We start from the raw sequence: 21,103 nt of genomic DNA, 5'->3' as shown, positions 1-21,103 counted from the left end.
CAGACTGCAACGGTTTGTGTTAAAAATCTTGGTCTGTGTTCTACTGAAGAAACAAATTCACCTACATCTTGGATACCCTGGGGGTAAGCAGATAAACATCAAATTTTTATTTTTGGGTGAAATATGTAATTTCTGTCATCACTTTATTTTTTCTATATCATTATTTAATATTTTTGTTTATCTTTTGCCTTTGCTATCTAGTTGTCTTGTTTCTCTTTTAATAAAATCTGATTGTGAAGTAAAGTTTTACACTTAAAACTGTAATGCATGCCTGTCTTTATTAAGAACAAATTAAGAAATTAAACATGTCTTACACCCACTATTTACATCCATACACCCCAATTTCTTCTTGCATATTAAGTTATTTTTAAAGATATCTATGATCACTCAAATAAAATAACAGCTGGGGATAAAAATCTTAATGTTCTTATACTGTTTGCTGTAATGGGGTTTGTGTTCTTGCTTCTCAAGGGACAGAAGCAAAACTACAAACTACACTTCAAAACTACTTTTAAAATAAATGGGATTTTGACAAATTTAAACTCCCTGCCAAATTATTACTGCCCTGGTTGAAGCTATGATCTGATCACTTAATCCTGACCCCAATATTAAGGAGCGAATCAAGATGCATGTACAGTATATGCAAGAACTAGTGGTATTAGTGGATTAGGGGTAGATATTGTCACATTCAAGTTTTGTAAAAATCATTTTTTAACCCACATTTAGAAAAATGTTCCTTTCTACAGTAGTTTTCATTTGAATTGCATTTGAATTTAAAAAAAAAAAACTTTAAGATTCTAAACAGAACAAAACACAAACATGGGTGTGGTTGCCTGGACAACAGATATGTCAAAGCAACACCCATTTCCAGGAAATGGGATGAATTAAAAGAAAACAGTAGGGGAATCAACTCTTCCGCTGTTGCGTATCACCAGTATTGTAAATAAGGAGCGAGAAACCATCTGACATTATTCCTGGTTATAGACATGTGAGCTCAAATACCATCATATCATATTACATCATAATCAACACAGGGCCAGCATTAAGCAACATATCTGAGGATCCGTTTAACTGACTGCCTATATGTAAACTTCTTTAAGCTTATTAGTTAGAAGTTATTTACTACTTACTCTGCACTTTAATATCACAGACTTTAAATATATGTATATACACTATACCTATACTAATGCAGCTGTATACATCTGCAGCAATGACATCTCGGTTTCTTTCTAGTTATTTGTATCTGTCTGCATGTACATGATTCTATTCTTCTGTTTCTTATGTGGTGTCTATTATCAGAAACTGCTACTAAATACATTTGAGATGGCCAGTTAAAAAACAATTCTGATTATGACTCTGAAATTCTAATTAGCGAGTCTAAAAAGCTTCTTGTTTCATTGTAAACAATATTTTGCACTCAAATCTGTAATCAAATATGTGAGAAAAGTACATTTCTAGATTTTTTTAATGTGACATGGCCTGACGCAGATGTGTGGCATATCACGAAAGCGTCAGTCAAAAATATGAATTGGTCCACCTAAACAGATATCAGTAACATATTCACTTTCTGTAAGGAATAATTGAACAACCAATACTGTATACCCTTATGAAAAATAACCATGGTTTTATTATAGTAAAACTGTAGTAACCCATGTGTTTTTGGTGTGTTGACTACCATTTGTATAAACACAGATTTACTACAAATACCATGGTTAAACTATGGTTGATATAGCAAAACCATGGTTAATTTATGGTTACCATGGTTTACCTATAGTAACCATGGTTTTCTGGTTTTATTTATAGTAAATGTCAGGAGAAATGGGCAGGATTCAGATGCGGGTTTACGCAAGGCTTTATTTAAAGCAGAGGAGGCAGATCAGATGAGTCACGTTCACAGGATTACTCGTAGTGACTGGGAGTATAGTCGAAGCAGATGAATCAAACCGATGAGTAACGTTCCACAGTTATTTGTACGACCACTGAGACCGGAGGGATGACACTGAAGCTTCCAAGAGCTCTGCGCTGGGGAACAGGGGGCAGAGAAAACAGCTAAACACACTGGAGCCTGAGGACAAGACACGACAAAGGTGAGTGCCAAGAATAACTAGAAGATCGGAGCTATTGGTACGAATAACAACAGTCTGACAATAGACAGAGAAACACGGGGACTGATAAGGGGATAAAATTAGAAGAACGAATGTAGCAGGGTGAAGTGTTACCGGTGTTGATTATTGGCTAGTGTCATGTGAAAACGTTGAGCCTATCAGCAGTCTGCTGTCACGATATAAAAAGAGGACGTTTTTGTCACTTGGGATGCGTTGTCACCCGTACCGCCCCTTTACGGAAGTTGGCACTTATGAATGGGAGAGTATCTGGAGTGCCGCCTCTGCGTTCTGCTGCTGTGTAGGCTGCCCCTGGCTTTGAGCTCGTCAATGAACAAACTACTGCATGTTATCGTTAGCGACTGTGCATAGTACCGTGTTATGAACATCTTCCGATTGAGTGACAGGATCAAGGGTTTCACCTTTATATTATGAGACAAGATGCGCGTCTATTGATGTAACGCACTGCTGCCTTGCCTGGGCTGATTCCGGTCGTCTTTTTGTTGGAGTGAACTTTTTTTCTTTTTTTGGCGAGCCTGGACGATTCCTCGCCAGAGAGTGAAAGTAAAAGCGTGGCTGTTTCTCGTTTGCCCTGTGAGTGTGCGGGCGATCGTGGCCTCACTTATTTTTGTGAACTGACTGTGTACTTTTTTTGTTCTCTCTTATTTTACTTTTTTTTTATTTCTGTCCTAAGGAAGGTGTATAGAGGAGGGGTTAGCCGCTGTTTAACGGGGTTCACGTTGAGTGTTGTGCTTATTGTGTGACCTTACTTCACCAGAGTGTGTGTGTGGGTATTAAGCGTGTTGTGTGTGTGTGTGTGTGTGTGTGTGAATTGAGGGTCACAGCAGGCCATCTCCCTCCCTTAAGCTTTCTTGTGTATTTGTATTATGTTGTATCCATTTTTTTTATTTATTGAAGTGTTGTAAAGTGTTTATTTTTTTTTCTTTTGTTGACACGTGAATATTTAGCCCTTGATGGTAATGTATTGATGATTTTAAATTTTGTATTGAATAAAGCTGCTTCATTTTTTTGTACTCCCAGGCCTATGTCTCTCTGCTCACCCATTTTTCGGTAACGAACCTGTGCGCCCCCCCCTGTCTTGGGGCTGGCAGTTCCCGGTATATATACCGGGTGGCGTAGTTGAATGTTATATAATTGTTGCTGCTTTATACAGTTCCTTCCAGTACCTGACGCCACTGGCCACATTTGGCGTAGTCGGCAGGGTCTCCATATTTTGGGTGAGCTTGTATTTTGAGAAGTGAGTCTGGGAGTGCTTTTGAGGCAGTATATTTTTTGTTGGTATTGTATGGTTGAAAAATATACATGTACATTTCTCCCCCCCCCTCTTTTTCTTTTCTCTTTCTTTCCTAAAGGCAAGGCAGCGGTGTGTTATTTGTGTAAAATCTCCTCGGTGTTGTGGTGAGTAGTGATGGAAGGGGAGTTACAAGAATTAAGGGAATTGGTAGCACAGCTAAAGGCTGATAATGAGAAATTGCGCCAAGAACGTGTATGTGCTCCAATGTTGTCAAATAATGGTGTTTCTAGTGTTGCAGAGGCTCCCGCCACCGTGTCCCAACCCGTGAGTGCTGGTGCCACCTCAGCTGAGAGGTTTGTGTTTGTACCTCGTGATCGGCGATGTCCAAAATTTAACGGCCGGGCTGGCATCAGCATTGACGAATGGGTTGAGGAAGTTCAGGCGTGTATGCAGGTGCGCCATCTTTCTATTGCTGATCGAGCGTTTTTTGTATTTGACCATTTGGAGGGGGAAGCACGGGAGGAGATTAGGCATCGACCTAGTGTTGAACGAGGGGATTGCGATAAAATTATTTCCGCATTGAGGGAATTGTATGGCTGTTCTCAGTCATATGTGGCTCTGCAGGAGGCATTTTTTTCTCGTAAACAACGTGAGGGGGAGACCCTATTAGAGTTTTCTTTAGCTTTGATGGGCCTTTGGAAGTCTGTTGAAGAAAAGTCCCCTTATGCTATGCCAAATTCCGAAACCCTTGTGCGTGACCAATTTGTAGAACATGTGATAGATAGCGCCTTACGTCGTGAGTTGAAACAATTGGTACGTCGCTTACCCTCCTCCAGTTTGTTAGAGGTCCGTAGTGAGGCTCTTAGGTGGGAGAGAGAGGGGTTGCCGGGGGGTGATCGCCGTCGAAGCCAGTCGGTTCCTTTGGTTCCCGTTATGCAGTATGGGGTACAGGGGGGATCATCGTTAGATGCCCGTGGTGCCTCAATGGTTGAGCTAAGTGAGTTAAGGGATCTGTTGAAATCACAGCAAGCCCAATTAAATCAGCTCTCTAAAAGTGTGACTCGGCTCCAGATGGTGGCTGAGTGTAGTCAAGCCCCTCGTGCACGTAGTCAATCTCCACACCCACGGAATCACTCTTCTCGTGGCAATACCATAATTTGTCGACGGTGTCAGCGACCTGGCCATTTTGCCAGGGAGTGTGACGGGGAACGTGTTCCTCCTCACCCTCCATCTTCTCGTATGGTCCCTCCTGTGGCTGGAGGTGGGCAGCCTTTTGTACAGCAGTTGTCGGAAAACTAGCACCCGCCGGGCTGCAGAGTCACAGCTCGGTTGGGGTAGATGGTGGCTCAAAGATTCTTCAGGGTTCTCGTTCAGTATCATCTTTAATGTCGTCATGTCCCCATTTGGTAGTTTGCATTGGTGGGGTTCAGGTGCCCTGCCTTATAGACACTGGCTCCATGGTTTCTACAATAACGGAGAGTTGTTTCTTACAAAATTTTGAACCGTGGGGTCAGGATCGTCTTCGGTCATGCCAGTGGTTGCAACTTCGTGCTGCCAACGGGTTGGACATCCCCTACATTGGTTATATGGAGTTGGATGTCGAACTCTGTGGCAGGTTAGTGCCAGGATGCGGGGTGCTGGTTGTCCGAGATCCTCCTGGGGGCTTGTGTTCCCAGGCACCGGGAGTTCTGGGAATGAATGTTCTCAGCCGATGTTACCAGGAGCTCTTTGGGCAGCATGGCTCTTCTCTTTTTGAATCTCCCTCATTGGTTAAGGTACCCAGTATTGTAACAGAGGCATTTCAATATTGTCATAAGGTATGCTCCCAGTCTTATTCTACTCGTGCGGGGTCAGTTAGGGTACGCGGTCGTAGGGTACAACGCATCCCAGGTGGCATGTTACAACTAGTTACGGCAACTTGTTCAGAGCAGTTCTTGCATGACACTGTGCTTTTTGAGCCCCCTGAATCTGGCCTGCCAGCTGGATTGTTGGCCTCACCATCGTTGGTGCAGGTAAATCGAGGTATTGTTTCGGTGCCAGTGGTGAATGTGGGAACCACTGACATTGTGCTTTACCCACGCACTCATTTAGGAACTTTAACTAGTGTTTATGTTGTCAGTTTACCATCAGGGGTTACGGAGGTTAAAACTATCTCTGCTACCGTTAACGTGCAGGTCTCTCATGAGTTGCCTACGGTTGAAGAGCAGATAAAGGCTACTGATTTGTCTGTGTTGTCACTGGAGGATCAAGAACGTGTTCAGGCTCTGCTCTGGCAGTACCAGTCGGTGTTTTCTGTACATGAGGGGGATTTGGGATGTACTACCCTGTTGTCGCATGAGATCCCACTGATGGATGATACCCCAGTTCGGCAGCGGTACCGTCGAATACCCCCATCGGAGTATGAGGTGGTAAAGGCCCATATCAATATGTTGTTGGAGGCTAAGGTGATACGCGAGAGTTGTAGCCCTTACGCATCCCCTATAGTTCTTGTCAAGAAAAAGGACGGTAGTCTGCGGATGTGCGTAGACTACCGTCAGTTGAATGCGAGAACTAGAAAGGATGCGTTTCCTCTTCCTCGTATTGAGGAGTCATTAGATTCACTGACAGGGGCCCGTTGGTTTTCCACCATGGATTTAGCTAGCGGATACAATCAGGTCCCTGTCAGTGAACAAGATCGGCTTAAGACTGCATTTTGTACGCCATTCGGCTTATTTGAATGGAATCGCATGCCTTTTGGCCTTTGCAACGCACCTAGTACGTTTCAGCGTTTAATGCAGCGTTTATTCGGTGATCAACAGTGTCAGTCATTGTTACTGTATCTGGATGATATTGTAATTTTTTCATCTTCAGTCAAACAACATCTGGAACGACTGGAGCTTGTTTTGAGTAGGTTGCAGTGCGAAGGTCTTAAGGCAAAGTTAGAGAAATGCGCTTTCTTTCGTTCGGAAGTCACATATTTGGGTCATGTGATTTCAGCCGATGGTGTTTCCACCGACCCCAAGAAGATTGAGGCTGTGGCCCAGTGGCCACAACCTACTAGTGTGTCAGAACTTCGCTCCTTCTTGGGCTTTGCGAGTTATTACCGCCGTTTTGTGGAGGGGTTTGCTAAATTGGCAGCCCCTCTACATCGGCTGGTTGCAGAGTTTGGTGGCACAAAGTCTCGGAAGAGAGCAGAGCCAGGTTTTGCAAGTGGCTGGACTACCCACTGTCAGAGAAGTTTTGAGAGTTTGAAGGGTAAGCTCATTTCTGCTCCGGTGCTCTGTTATGCAGATTTTTCCCTCCCTTTTATTTTGGAGGTGGACGCTAGCCTGGGTGGGTTAGGTGCAGTCCTTTCCCAGGAGCAGGGTGGCAAAGTAAGACCTGTGGCATATGCAAGCCGTGGCCTAAGACCCACAGAACGTAATATGTCAAACTATAGTTCTATGAAACTAGAGTTTCTGGCATTAAAGTGGGCCATGGCTGAGAAATTTAGAGAATATCTATTAGGCCATAAATGTGTGGTGTATACTGATAACAATCCTCTTAGCCATCTGACCTCAGCTAAATTGGGGGCTACAGAGCAGCGCTGGGCATCACAGCTTGCTTGTTTTGATTTTGAAGTTAAGTATCGGCCTGGGAGGTGTAATAAGAATGCAGACGCCTTGTCTCGTCAGAATCCACCCGTACTGGAAGTGGCAGGTAGCCTGTTCCCAGGTACAGGGGTTCCCGCTTCGGTACGTCAGGCTGTCGCTGTACCATTGGCTCCTGTTGCTTGTCAGGCCATGGTGACTGCCTTACCGGGTCATTCACTTGATCATATCGGGGGCTTACAAGAGGCTGACCCAGTAATCGGTGAGATTCTGGGGTTTTGGAGAAAGCAAGAGTTCCCTGGGCCTCTTGAGCGGCGGCAGCTTTCACAGGCTGCTCTAATTCTTCTTCGGCAGTGGGACCGCCTGGTGGAAAAGCAGGGAGTGATTTATCGTCGAATTTTTCGTCCTGATGGTGGGGATGAGATTTTGCAAGTAGTTCTACCTTCTGTACTGCAGCGTGACGTGTTGCAAGGGTTGCATCAAGAACACGGGCACCAGGGCATTGAACGCACTACTGAGTTAGTGCGTCAGCGGTGTTATTGGCCTGGTATGACAGCCAAGGTGGCACGATGGGTTCAGGAGTGTGAACGATGTCAAGTGGCCAAAGACACTGAACCGGCTGCCCGTAGTTTTATGGGACATTTGCTAGCGTCCCGGCCAAATGAAATCTTGGCCATCGATTTCACGTTGCTTGAAGCCTCTCGTTCAGGCTTGGAGAATGTTCTTGTAATGACGGATGTGTTTACGAAGTTCACTCTTGCTGTCCCTACTAGGGATCAACGGGCCGAGACTGTAGCACAAGTGCTGGTGTGTGAATGGTTCTATAAGTTTGGGGTACCTGTACGAATTCATTCTGATCAGGGCCGAAACTTTGAGTCCCTTCTGATCCAGCAATTGTGTAAGCTTTATGGGGTTGAGAAGTCTCGCACTACACCATACCACCCAGCTGGTAATGGTCAGTGTGAGCGCTTCAATAGAACATTGCATAACTTATTGCGCACCTTACCAGTTTCAAGGAAAAGAGACTGGGTGTCATGCCTCCCTCAGGTGCTCTTTTCATATAATACCACTCCACACCAGGCCACAGGTGAGTCCCCACACTTCCTTATGTTTGGTCAGGAGCCGCGGCTCCCCATCGATTTCCTGTTGGGCAGAGTGTCTGAGCCAGTGGCAGGTGAGGTGCATGAGTGGATTATGGAGCACCAGACACGGTTACAAGTAGCCTTTGATGGGGCAAGAGATCGTTTAAAGGTAGCCGCTGATCGTCGGAAAACATCTTTTGATCTGCGGGTCCATGACGCACCACTTGAGCAAGGGCAGCTGGTTTATCTCCGGGAATGTGGAAGGCAGGGCCGACACAAGATTCAGGACTTGTGGAGCTCTGTGGTGTATAGGGTGATAGAAGCGCCTAGGGTAGGTGGCTCGGTTTATACTATTGCACCGGTGGATGACGGGGGTAAGATCAAGCGGGTTCACCGGTCATTGTTAAAAGTTCAGGTTCAAGGGAGCCCTGTTCAAATACCCCGTGTCGCTCATGTGGTTGAACCAGAACAGAGTTTACAGGATAGTTTGGATGAGGTGGACTTGTGGGTAGCCTTGCCAGAGTCATCTCAGGCAACTTGCGTTCCTGTCCCTTTTGAAGGGTCAGTTGTGTGTGAGGGAGCTGTGGCTATAAATGGGCCAGGTCCTCCTTGCGAGGTGGAAATAAGTCAAGGCTCATCACTAGACTTGTCAGTTCTGAGTCAGCCGCGAGAGGCTGAGGTTTTGCCTCGTAAGTCAAGGAGGCCAACAGCTGGCCAACATTCAAATGTTCATCATTTGCCCAGAGCAGTTGGAGAAGCTGCAGAATGCATTAGGGTGCCCTCTGGTGCAATGTCTAGTGCAGTTTTAGCTGTTTTTAGGCCATGGGATTGACTCCAGGTTTGGGATTTATCGTCGGGGCGACGATTTATAATGTGGGGGTGGAATGTAGCAGTCTGCTGTCACGATATAAAAAGAGGACGTTTTTGTCACTTGGGATGCGTTGTCACCCGTACCGCCCCTTTACGGAAGTTGGCACTTATGAATGGGAGAGTATCTGGAGTGCCGCCTCTGCGTTCTGCTGCTGTGTAGGCTGCCCCTGGCTTTGAGCTCGTCAATGAACAAACTACTGCATGTTATCGTTAGCGACTGTGCATAGTACCGTGTTATGAACATCTTCCGATTGAGTGACAGGATCAAGGGTTTCACCTTTATATTATGAGACAAGATGCGCGTCTATTGATGTAACGCACTGCTGCCTTGCCTGGGCTGATTCCGGTCGTCTTTTTGTTGGAGTGAACTTTTTTTCTTTTTTTGGCGAGCCTGGACGATTCCTCGCCAGAGAGTGAAAGTAAAAGCGTGGCTGTTTCTCGTTTGCCCTGTGAGTGTGCGGGCGATCGTGGCCTCACTTATTTTTGTGAACTGACTGTGTACTTTTTTTTGTTCTCTCTTATTTTACTTTTTTTTTATTTCTGTCCTAAGGAAGGTGTATAGAGGAGGGGTTAGCCGCTGTTTAACGGGGTTCACGTTGAGTGTTGTGCTTATTGTGTGACCTTACTTCACCAGAGTGTGTGTGTGGGTATTAAGCGTGTTGTGTGTGTGTGTGTGTGTGTGTGTGAATTGAGGGTCACAGCAGGCCATCTCCCTCCCTTAAGCTTTCTTGTGTATTTGTATTATGTTGTATCCATTTTTTTTATTTATTGAAGTGTTGTAAAGTGTTTATTTTTTTTCTTTTGTTGACACGTGAATATTTAGCCCTTGATGGTAATGTATTGATGATTTTAAATTTTGTATTGAATAAAGCTGCTTCATTTTTTTGTACTCCCAGGCCTATGTCTCTCTGCTCACCCATTTTTCGGTAACGAACCTGTGCGCCCCCCCCTGTCTTGGGGCTGGCAGTTCCCGGTATATATACCGGGTGGCGTAGTTGAATGTTATATAATTGTTGCTGCTTTATACAGTTCCTTCCAGTACCTGACGCCACTGGCCACACATAGAAAACAGGTGGTGAGTAATTGGGGTTAACAACACTGAAACAAGGAGGGCGGGGAAAACTCGAACAGGTAGACGCGGTGAGCTGACAAGAGACCCAAACACACACAAAAGGCAGGTGATTAGCCCCGAGACCCGACAGTAAAACCATGGTTAACTTTCATAAGGGTAATATCTGTATGTAATGTGGGGGGAGGGGGGGTTGTGCGTGTGCGTGTGTGTGTGTGTGTGTGTGTGTGTAAGTAACACGTGTTAGCCCCTCCCCATACTACAGGCTCAAGTTTTGACAAGAGGGAAGTAACACATCCGACAGAAAGTGCAGTAGTAAGAGTAAGACTATAATCTATTCTTCAGTTCAACATGAAAGCTGTTATGACTATGTTCGGTAAGCTTTTTAAATAATTAATTTCTATGTATGCTACTGCTTTACATTTTTTGCGGCAACAATACGTTTTGTTAAGCGAAATAGTGTTCCGTTGTTGTGGTTTTGGTAATTTTTGATCTGAGATGAGTCTTAAAAATCTTGAATAAGATAACAGATTTAGCTTCATTACACCAAATACGTCAACCACATTTTCACTCGGCGTTTTATTAATGTTTTATTGTCTAACTGAAACTAAGAATCCAAACGCGAACGCCACTTTTCTCTGTATTCTCTGGCTTTACTGTATCGAGTATCAGAGTTCCCATTCAAATCATGATTATGACACACAAACACACACAGAGAGAGAGAGAGATGGCAGTACTTTTTCATGTTTATTTTAATATGCTAGATAATGTTAAATTTTCATCACTGTGGATAACACAACTAGTTTGTTTACTTGAGTGTTGTTGTCCAATGCTGTTATTTTTGGACGAGGAGAAAGCCATTTCCTGTGGTGCGATTTCCTTTTGTCCTGCATGATTGGCTGCAGTAATCGTATGATGCAACATGTGACTTATGATATTTGATGAGTCATAGTATTAATAAAGAGGATGTTTTGAAAAGGAAATTCCCCGAGTGTGCAGAGTTACGTCCTCGTGCAAGTGTATGAACATATAGACTGAGGAAATGCACTCAGTAAAGACTCTCATAAAGATTGACATTTCCATAAATGTATGATAAATATAGGCTCAGATAAATTAATAAGCCAACCAACAATAAAAAAATGTTCTGCTGGCCAGTGGTTTTGGTTGCTGTTGTTTATAGTGTAGCTGTAATCTCCTGGAATCCTGTTGGAAACCGCTCGATTAAAGGGTGTTTAAACATGATTAGCAGTAAGCCGCTGTTGACAAAGCTTATCATTGTAGCAAACTGGTACTCTTTTTATGTGTAAACCCTTGGGCTGTAATTTAACTCTTATCAAATGTTGATAATACATGTGTGTATGTGTGTGTTCTGATTTACATGGTCTATAGGGACAAATGTGAATAATAATGACATTGGTGCTACAATGTAAACATGGTTTATGAGGAAACTTCATGTGTCTCTATTAACCAAAAGGCTTAAACAAACCACTAAATGGTGTTTTATGAAATTCATAAATGGACAGTGTTTTCCTCCTGTAACGGTTAGGTTTTAGGTGTAGGACGATCGAAAATACAGTTTGTACATATAAAAACCATTGCAAATGCGTGCAGATGCATGGTTTTGCCTACATACACTGAAGGGAACTTGTTGCTAGCTGTGTTTTCAGCCTCTACCGCCTCAATATATAAGTAAATAAATACATAAACAATCTCTAGAGCCACTCTGAGAATCACTTCAAGAGCATTTTAACATTTATTTTGAGAAGAACTATCCTTATATCATGTACAAACAGAAACTTTAAAGTCTTCACAGAAACCTGTCAAAATAAAAGTTTGGTTGCTTAAAGAAACTGTCACTTAGGCCCTTAATTTAATGATTATATTATATTATATTATATTATATTATATTATATTATATTATATTATATTATATGAAATCAGCTTCTGTCCTACGTTGCATTGAAGCATATAGGCTTGTTGTTTTTTTTTTTTTTTTTTTTTTTTTTTTTTTTATGAACCAAATGAACAAGTTTACTGATTGTTTTGTGCATATCTTTTTCAGTTGTGGCCATACTGTTATGTGTCGTATTGTCATCAGAAGAATCTGATGCGCTGAAATGCACAGGGGTGAAACTGAGTGATGGACAGCTCTACTTCAGTATGCCGTATGAAGTTAACAAGGACATCAATGACTGCGACACCCAGTGGCTTGTTGATGTATGTATTTACGTATATATGTATGTACTTAAAGGGACACTAAGTAGGAATTACTCCCATCTAGTGGTGAAATTGTATTTTGCATTCAAACTAATTTTGCTCTACAGCGCCTCGCTTTTTCAAATGCGCGTTGCATCTACGGTAGGCGATATGTACCAAAAAGCTTTGACAGGATGTCTTCTAATAGCACTTCGTCGAGTTTTCCTTCAGGTGAACAGGTGTGTTATTTCAAACAAACTGCAACATGACAACTAACAAACGAATGTTACAGTATGAATTACTGACTGTGGAAAACATGAAATATTGTAATTAGTAGTTATGTCTAATTTATTCGTTATATTTTCTGAATTATATGCATTGTTAGATATAAAAAAAATATTATAATATAGATTGTAACACTGACTTACCTGTCGAGAAGAAAACTGGCCACTTCAGCGTCTCTTTTGAAATCTTTATCAAGCATTAGCTCTTTCCACCTAGAAAAAGCTTCCCCGACATTAACTCTTGTTTTCTGTAATCTACAGTCACGTTTCCTTTTACGTTCTATTTTTGACTGTTTTGGCTATGTTTTCTTCTCCTGTGGCGTGGCATATGTATGGTCCATAATAAGAATGCAATCCAGACTTTTAAACTTGCCGGTGCAGTTTCAAGCGCCTCTCACTGCTCTGCACCTGCGTTTCTGGCTCTGACCGAAAACGCATTGTGGAAACGCGTTGGCTTAGTACTTTTTGTCCCTCTCTGCTATTATAGTTTTGCAAGATGGCGGAACTACATGGAAGCCTCCGTCGACCTACCCGTCCCATGTATATAAAGATAATAAATTCTTCATTTACAAGGATTAGTTTAAACATTGGCATAGGTGTTTGTACACCATTGAGGGCATATTTATGAATAAAAATATTGATTTTAGATAATAAAATACCTAAAAAGTTACTTATTGTCCCTTTAAGTAATCATACAGATGAAAATATCTGGACTTCTGCATTGACTACTAGGTCAAAATCAAACAAGATAACAAAGTCTGGCTTCGCTAATAACATAAAAACAAACGCCAAGCGATCATTGACAAGGCCAGTTTTGAGGAAAACCTCTAGCTATTTTACAGCTTCGCCACAAGTTAACTGATATCATTTAGGTTATGAGATTGGTAGAGGGGGGTGCTCGGGTGCAATGACCTTCAAAGGCACACAAAACCAACAATACTGGAAAAATGTTCTGTGGATAGTTCATGACCTTTATAAGGGTTGAGTGATGCAACAGGACAAGGCACAGTTGTTTCTTGATTTTCACAGTTGTTAATTCAGATTGTTTTAATTGTGAGTTAAATTAAAGGGATAGTTCACCCATAAATTTAAATTCTTTCATTAATCACTCACCTTCATGTCATTCCAAATCCGTCAGACCTTCATTCATCTTTAGAAGACAAATTAAGATATTTTTGATGAAACCTAAGAGCTTTCTGACCCTGCATTGAGCAACATAACTGACACATTCAAGGTAGTAAGGACATCATTAAAGTAGTCCATGTGACATCAGTGGTTCTTGTTTAATTTTATGAATCTATGGGAATACATATTGTGCACAAATAAAACAAAAATAACGACACGCGTTCATGAGAAACAGGTTTTGCATCAGAACGCCAGCTCCTGCATCGGCAGCACAGCATGTGTGTACTCTCATGAACACGTTTTGAAGACTGGCAGAGAAGAGGAGGAATTGTTGAATAAAGCTTTTATTTTTGTTTACTTTGTAAACAAAGAAGTATTGCCCAATTTTATAAGCTGAAGTTGAACCACTGATGTCACATAGACTATTTTAAGCATGTTCTTACTGCCTTTCTGGACTTTGAATGTATCAGTTGTGTTGCTGTCTATGCAGGATCAGAAAGCTCTCGGATTTCATCAAAGATGAATGAATGTCTTATAAGATTGGAATGACATGAGGGTGAGTAATCAGTGACAGAATTTTTTTATTTTGGGGTGAACTATCCTTTAAGATCAGATTACAATTTAACAGTTATCAAGCAGAAATTCAGATATATTCAAAAGGGTTTGGAAACTTATTCTTCTCATGGTAAATATCAAAAAGTACTAAAAACAATCTATTACAAATAGCATTAGTGAAAAAGTAAATGAACTGTATACATATGTAGATTCTTAACCCTTCCATCCTACCTTTCTTCATTATTTCTTCTCTCTCCCTCTCTTGATCAGGAGAAAGTGGCAGGGATTTTTGATGCTGAAGGAGAAAATCAATTCGCATTCCCAATTGAAAATTTGACTGTGAATGCAGCCATCTTGAAGACGTGCCCTGAAAGACTTGAATGCCTGCTCATCTGCCCCAGTGCCAATGTAAGTGTAATATTGTTGATGTCGTTTTATGTATCACTAGGTATTTAAGAAATTTAATAGCATAACCAAACAGACATTGATTTGCTCCATGCTTTAATTATGGACTCTGTTTTATGTCTTGTGTAGATCAATAAAAAGCAGCGGTGCTCTTGTAAGTAATACACTCACTACTATATACTAATCTTTATAAACAAGCCTGCATATCTTGACAGTAAAATACTTATTACCTAGTTAAGAATTAGCCATATGAATGTCTGCAATACAAGAATATTAATAAGAAAAGAAAAATCAAGAAAAATATTTAAAAAGTGTTTACACTTATTTTTATTTTATTTTTAACCATAAATGTTGAACTAGGAATACTCCCAGTGTATGGCCTAGCAATTTACATTGATTAAGAACAAAACACTAGAGAGATTTTTTTTTTCTTTTCGGCTAGTGTTCACAATGAATTCAATTATTGTTTTGCAGGTGATGCATCTCCTCTGACTATGCTTCCTGAAGGTAAGGTCAGCGCTAATTAAGTGCCCAAATAAAGTTTTGCCACTCTTCCACTCGTTTCTGTTGTCAAAAATAGGCTTTTTGCAGGATCTTTAGCATAGCAACAATTTGAATGTACCACCACCTTTAAGTCATAATACAATGACTCTGACTGTCTGCTTTTCAATGACTTTGGGAATATTTCTCCCATTCATTCTCGTCATAGGGATTTGTTAGAAATCTTCAAAAGTGAAAAGGTTCTAGCTAAATATTCAAATCTATGAGTAATTTACGAGTGTAGATAGACTCACTTGATTACACAGGGTACAGTGATTCATCGCAATATACTGTCACTGCTGTGGACATTTGGATTTTCCTTTTTTTCTCCATAGTAATAACTTTTGGTTAGTGTGTTTTTTCACAGGAATTTTGCCTCTTTTAAACTTTTTCTTCTTTAAAGGTGCTGTAGGGAACTTTTGTAAAAAAAAATATTTTTTACATATTTATTAAACCTGTCATTATGTCCTGACAGTAGAATATGAGACAGATAATCTGTGAAAAAAATCAAGCTCCTCTGGCTCCTCCCAGTGGTCCTATTGCCATTTGCAGAAACTCCATCGCCTGGTTAAAAATAACCAATCAGAACTGCGGTCCGTAACTTTGTTTGTGGTCAAAATGTAGAAAAATGTATATAATAAGCGAGTACACCATTAATCCATTTTCCAAACCGTGTTTTTGGCTTGTCCTGAATCACTAGGGTACACCTATAATAAGTGTTTATATTCGGACTATTTTAGATTGGTTCGGGGATACCGCGGCGGAGTAACCCAGTACCGTTGTGATTCTTCATTGACATAAACAGAGAGAAGTAGCTCCGGCTACGATGTTCTTCCGCAAGACGCAAGCAGTTCTGTTTACTAACCGCTAGAGCGTCAAAAGTTCCCTACCGCAGCTTTAAATCACACTCCATACAATTATTTCTATCTTCTACAGAAGCATATATCATTACTTTGTTATCACATATATATTAATGTTAAAATCAGTGCAATTTAGTTTTTCTTAAAATAATAGTTCACCCAAATTTGAAAATTGTTAACATTGACTCACCGTTAAATCTTTCCAAAGCTGTATGACTTTTTCCTCAGTGGAATGTATTAGAAGATGATCTGAACAATGTCTCTTTTTTTGTCCATACAATGAAGGTCAGCAGGATCTAATATTGTTTGGATGCTAATGTTCTTCAAAATATGCCCTTTCATGTTCTTCTGTTGTAAGGAAGTCACACAGCTTTGGACCAACATGATGACAAAGTGCATAAGAAAAGTTTGATGTCATTAATTTGGCCTATAATTTTGTCTTGTTAAGATGCAATGCAGTTCATTGTGTTTTTAGCTATATTCTAACGCCTTTCTGTTGTGCTTTTTTGTGTTTGTTTGTTTCCTAGTGGGTTTTCCTGAGTGGAGCGTCTATATTTGGATTGGACTGGGTGCATCTGCGGTGTTGGTGGCTGTCATTGTAATCATTGTGTTTTATCGGAAAAGACAAAGGTGCAGTCCTCTTAAAAACTGCCACAAATAAGCTAAACACATGGCTTTGTTTAATATTTGTATTTTAATGTCTGTGTAATTTTGTGCTTATAGGCCAGGATATGTTCTTAGTGACCAAGGTTCTGCTACAACGTGTGTTTGATTGTGGTATGTAGCATCGTTTTTTATATATATATATATATATAAAATACTGCTGTTATGATGTAAAATAAATCATCTTTGATCATATCTTTTAAAATGCACCACATTATATAAGGCAGTGAATTACAGTACAAACAGCGGCGAGTACCACTAAAAGCATTTCCCTTTCCTTTTTATTTAACCACAGGAGAAGTTGCACCTGGGCGTTCTGCACTCATTCACTTTGCTCTTATCTTTTATATAACAACATATAAAACTTTTGCTTTTGTGTTTGCCTTTTTTACTAAACTGATCATGACTCTTAAGTGACCGAAATGAAGCTACTGTATATGATGAAATAATGACATTATTTAATTATATGTTATAAAACTATATATTTATATTTATTTATAATATATTTTGTCTGTTATGTAAACAGACAGATTTAGTATTCATAACTTTACATATGTATATGCAAGTAAAACTATAAATGAATAACTAAATTATAATGTAACTTCATATATGTATCTTATAGTATAACTATTGATATAGCTATCACTGGTCCAGTCAGTCTGGGGGAAAGAACTTGGTGGATTGCATGACGTTATAGTGAGCATAAAATGTGTGTGAACCACTGATCTATATATAGATCAGTGGTGTGAACATAAAAATAACTGTATGTCCAGGGCATGTATTTCCAGTAAACTACTGCTGTGGAAGCAAAATTATATGAAATGCTGTGCCAGTGAGTACACACAACTAATACATTACTAATGAAATCCACTCAGCGCCTGCCACTGCTTCAGATCCAGCCTTAAATATCAACGTATGTTAAAAACAAAAAACAAAACATGTAGTAAATCTACTATAATGATCTACATGTATTAATTTACTTTACAGGTTTGTGTGTGTGGGGGGAGGGAGGTTACTCTAAATGGTCATTATGGTCTATGTTATCTGCTGATAAAGTTCTTTCCTCCCTGTACTGAAGCCATTGATTTATATTCATACAGTGTCCACTATTACTTTGTGGTAAAGGAAGCAGACACTGCTAGGTTTGCGTCATGAATGATGTTTAGTAATATTTACTTCGCTATTACATTGCACAGAATCAGTATACTCCTTGTAATGATGATTAGCTTTTAAGCAATTTTCTAAGAACCCCTTCTGTCTAGATGCAAAATATTTACAGGGGATTTCTGTTAATAAAATACAAAAAAAAAAAAAAAAACTGTTCAAGTGTGTGCCTGATTTGTTTTTTCTACTCTTCAGTTCATTCTGTTATTCACAGCAGATGAGAGGATGTGAAAGTGTTGACTGATGACTAACCCTTAACACTGAGCAAGACTGTGACTCATGATGTCATCATCAGACAGAGAGCTGTGCTCATATATACACAGACGGTGGGTCTGTCTGCCACTGAAGTGTTCTTAAAGGGTTTCAGCCCAGTCAACACAAAACTCCCAGTGTCAATCTAAATAGTGAATTTGATCTTGAATGCAAAATTGCAAATGAAATATTTAGAAGTTACATTCACATTACAAAACGTACAACATGTATTAATATAGTTTCATTTCCTCTCATTAAACAGGATGGTATATTCAGCACACCTGGGGTTGATGGCCAGGTATATATTTTACACTTAGATGACAAAAACCAGTTCCAGTTTCACTGGGTAGTTATTTCACAACCTTCTGCAATCTACACAGATGTTTTTGCAAGGAAACTGTTGATCAGAATGCTGGGAAATAGTCCCGTTTACATTTTACCAAGGCAACAAAAGATCAACTTATTGTGAAAGTGTGTTTTGTTGATCATTTTAGTGATTTAGTAATATTCATGTGACTTAAAGTGAATGCGTAATATGGCAAGGAATATGACCTTCAATACTGAAACAGATCTCATATTTTGTCACAACAGCAAAAGACAAACTTCTCTACACTAAATATAAGTGCGGCGAATTCCCCATGAATACGTTGCTTCCCATATTACCAGAAGTATTAAATGTTGCCCAACTGCAGTGCAGCCAATCAAGTGCCACTAAGATCACCTCACACATATCACCAGAGCAAGAAAGATGATGAGTTCAGTGAACTGAAATGTCACTGACGGTCACCTGCTTCAGCCACTTCTAAAATCACATCAACTTTTACTTTCTCCTCATACTGCATGTCTAACAAGCAAACAATTCACCAGAGGACAGCCACTCAACTTTATATGTGCAGGCGTACATATTCATTCATGTGCATGCATGCCTACATATTCATTATATTTACCCAGAGCCCTTAGTGAGTGCATCTTCATTTTCTAAGTTCTAAGCAAAATGGAAGTGAACCTATTATTTTGAGAATGGTTTTCTGTATTGAAAGAAAACTTTGTACAGTATATGGCATAGCCACAACAATACTAAATATAACTGTATTAAAAAAGGCTAAAATAAATGACTTTGTGTTGTTTCAACCTTGTATGACTTTTTTTCTGGTGAACAAAATGAAGATATTTTCCTCAGGATGTTCATATAATAGCTGGGTCCAAAACGTGAGTCATAGAGGAATACAGAAAGTGCCATTAAAGAAATTTGAACATTACGTGCAGCCAAAAAGCACATGAACACAGTCTACATAAATCCTCTGTCTCTGTTCAAACAGAAGCTGGGAAGCTTCATATGATGTGATTTGTACAAGTGTAAATACATAGTTACATAGCAAACAAACAATAGGTGAATATCTTTGGTCATTTACTGTAGATAAAATATTAAAAACAATTTGCTTACTATGTCAAGTAATGTCATCATAATTATTAACAGTGAATCCTGCAAGTGTTCTATATGAACATAAAAATTATTAATATTTGGGCTGACCTGTTAAGAATACACAGACGTACAGTAGCAGGATATTGAATATGTCTTACCAAACTGGTGTCCATTTTCAAAAGTACAGGCCACATTTTTCTTCATCCAAATAGCATTGTAATCCACAGTTCAGAAAAGTATAGATGTTTTCTTCTTTACTTTTTGTGTGTACAGGTTTGCAGATGTGTTATTAATGTGTAACTTTACTGAAACAGCTGACATGGTTCCAAGTCCAGTCCTAAACACCAGCTGCATTCCTGGAAATGAAACATCAGTGAACAGTATTAGACTACAGTGGAGGAGACTTGAATGTTTATAATGTTTTAGTACAGTTAAGAGAACAGAAATCTGTAACATTTGATTTCACAGCTCAGATAAGTGCTAGAAAATAATTGTTGGTTCTCCAAAGAACCAGTGAAAGATTCTTAAAAAAAAAAAAAAAAAATTTTAATTAATTACATTTTGAATGAAATTAATCTCAGATTTTTTATTTGGCCAGATATCAGTGATTTACAGTGAGAACAGTGCTTGCTCAATACCTCAGCATATTTACATTTATGCATTTTACAGATGCCTTTATCCAAAGTGACTTACAGTGCATTTAAGCTATACATTATTATTTTATTTTTTTTATCAGTATGTGTGTTTCCTGGAAATTTAACCCATGACCTTTAGCATTGCTAAATGCACGCGGTACTCTACCACTGAGCAACAGGAACTCAAATGCTACTTTGGTTATTTGTTAAATGCATCCCATAGCAACTAACAAACCATTGGCTAAATGTCCCTGCTTTGTTTTTCAGAGGTCTGTGTGACAGAATGACAAAAGACGTATGAATGGTTTGTGGCTGTATGTCTGCTTCCCGAGATGTTAAGATATTTTAGCAGGAGGTCAGCTTCATTAAAGCTTGCTAAACTTTCTCTGTCTTGTTACCTTCCCCCTGCCATAGGAAGGTACTTTCCAGCAGCCTTAAACGTCACCAAGGATGTGCAGCTTTCCATACACATAACATCATGTTACTTTAGAGAGGGGTGTTTATACATCTGGCTTATATTAATGTTTATATTTACCTTTATTATAATCTGCTTTTGTAATTCATTTTTGTAAAAGTAGTTATTATACCAAATTACAGTTCCCTTCAGACCAAATTGAGGAATCATGTGTTAGCCCTAGGGATAGTGACAGAACAAATCACAATATTAAAATGACACCACAAGGCTAAACACCTCACTGATTACAAGCAGTAGCAGCAGCATATATCTGTCTATCTATCTATCTATCTATCTATCTATCTATCTATCTATCTATCTATCTATCTATCTATCTATCTATCTATCTATCCCAGACTGTTGGTTTCTGCCTATTGGGTTTATTTTCAAAGTGTTTTAAAAGGGTAGTTTTGTATAACCCACTGCAGGGTTAGGTTTAGTTGACAATAGAAATGATTAGTCAGTAACTAACTGCTGTGTCACAACAACCATAGCGGCTGGTTTTGCCATGACCAGGTGTTGACATGAAAAAGGTGAGACTAAGAAACAAGCTATTTTTCTTTAACATCACTTAGAATATGTGAAAACTGTCATCTTTAG

Source organism: Carassius gibelio, chromosome B16, assembly GCF_023724105.1.
Source record: "Carassius gibelio isolate Cgi1373 ecotype wild population from Czech Republic chromosome B16, carGib1.2-hapl.c, whole genome shotgun sequence".
Classification (NCBI taxonomy): Eukaryota; Metazoa; Chordata; class Actinopteri; order Cypriniformes; family Cyprinidae; genus Carassius; species Carassius gibelio.
Note: the sequence above shows the minus strand (reverse complement) of the source record.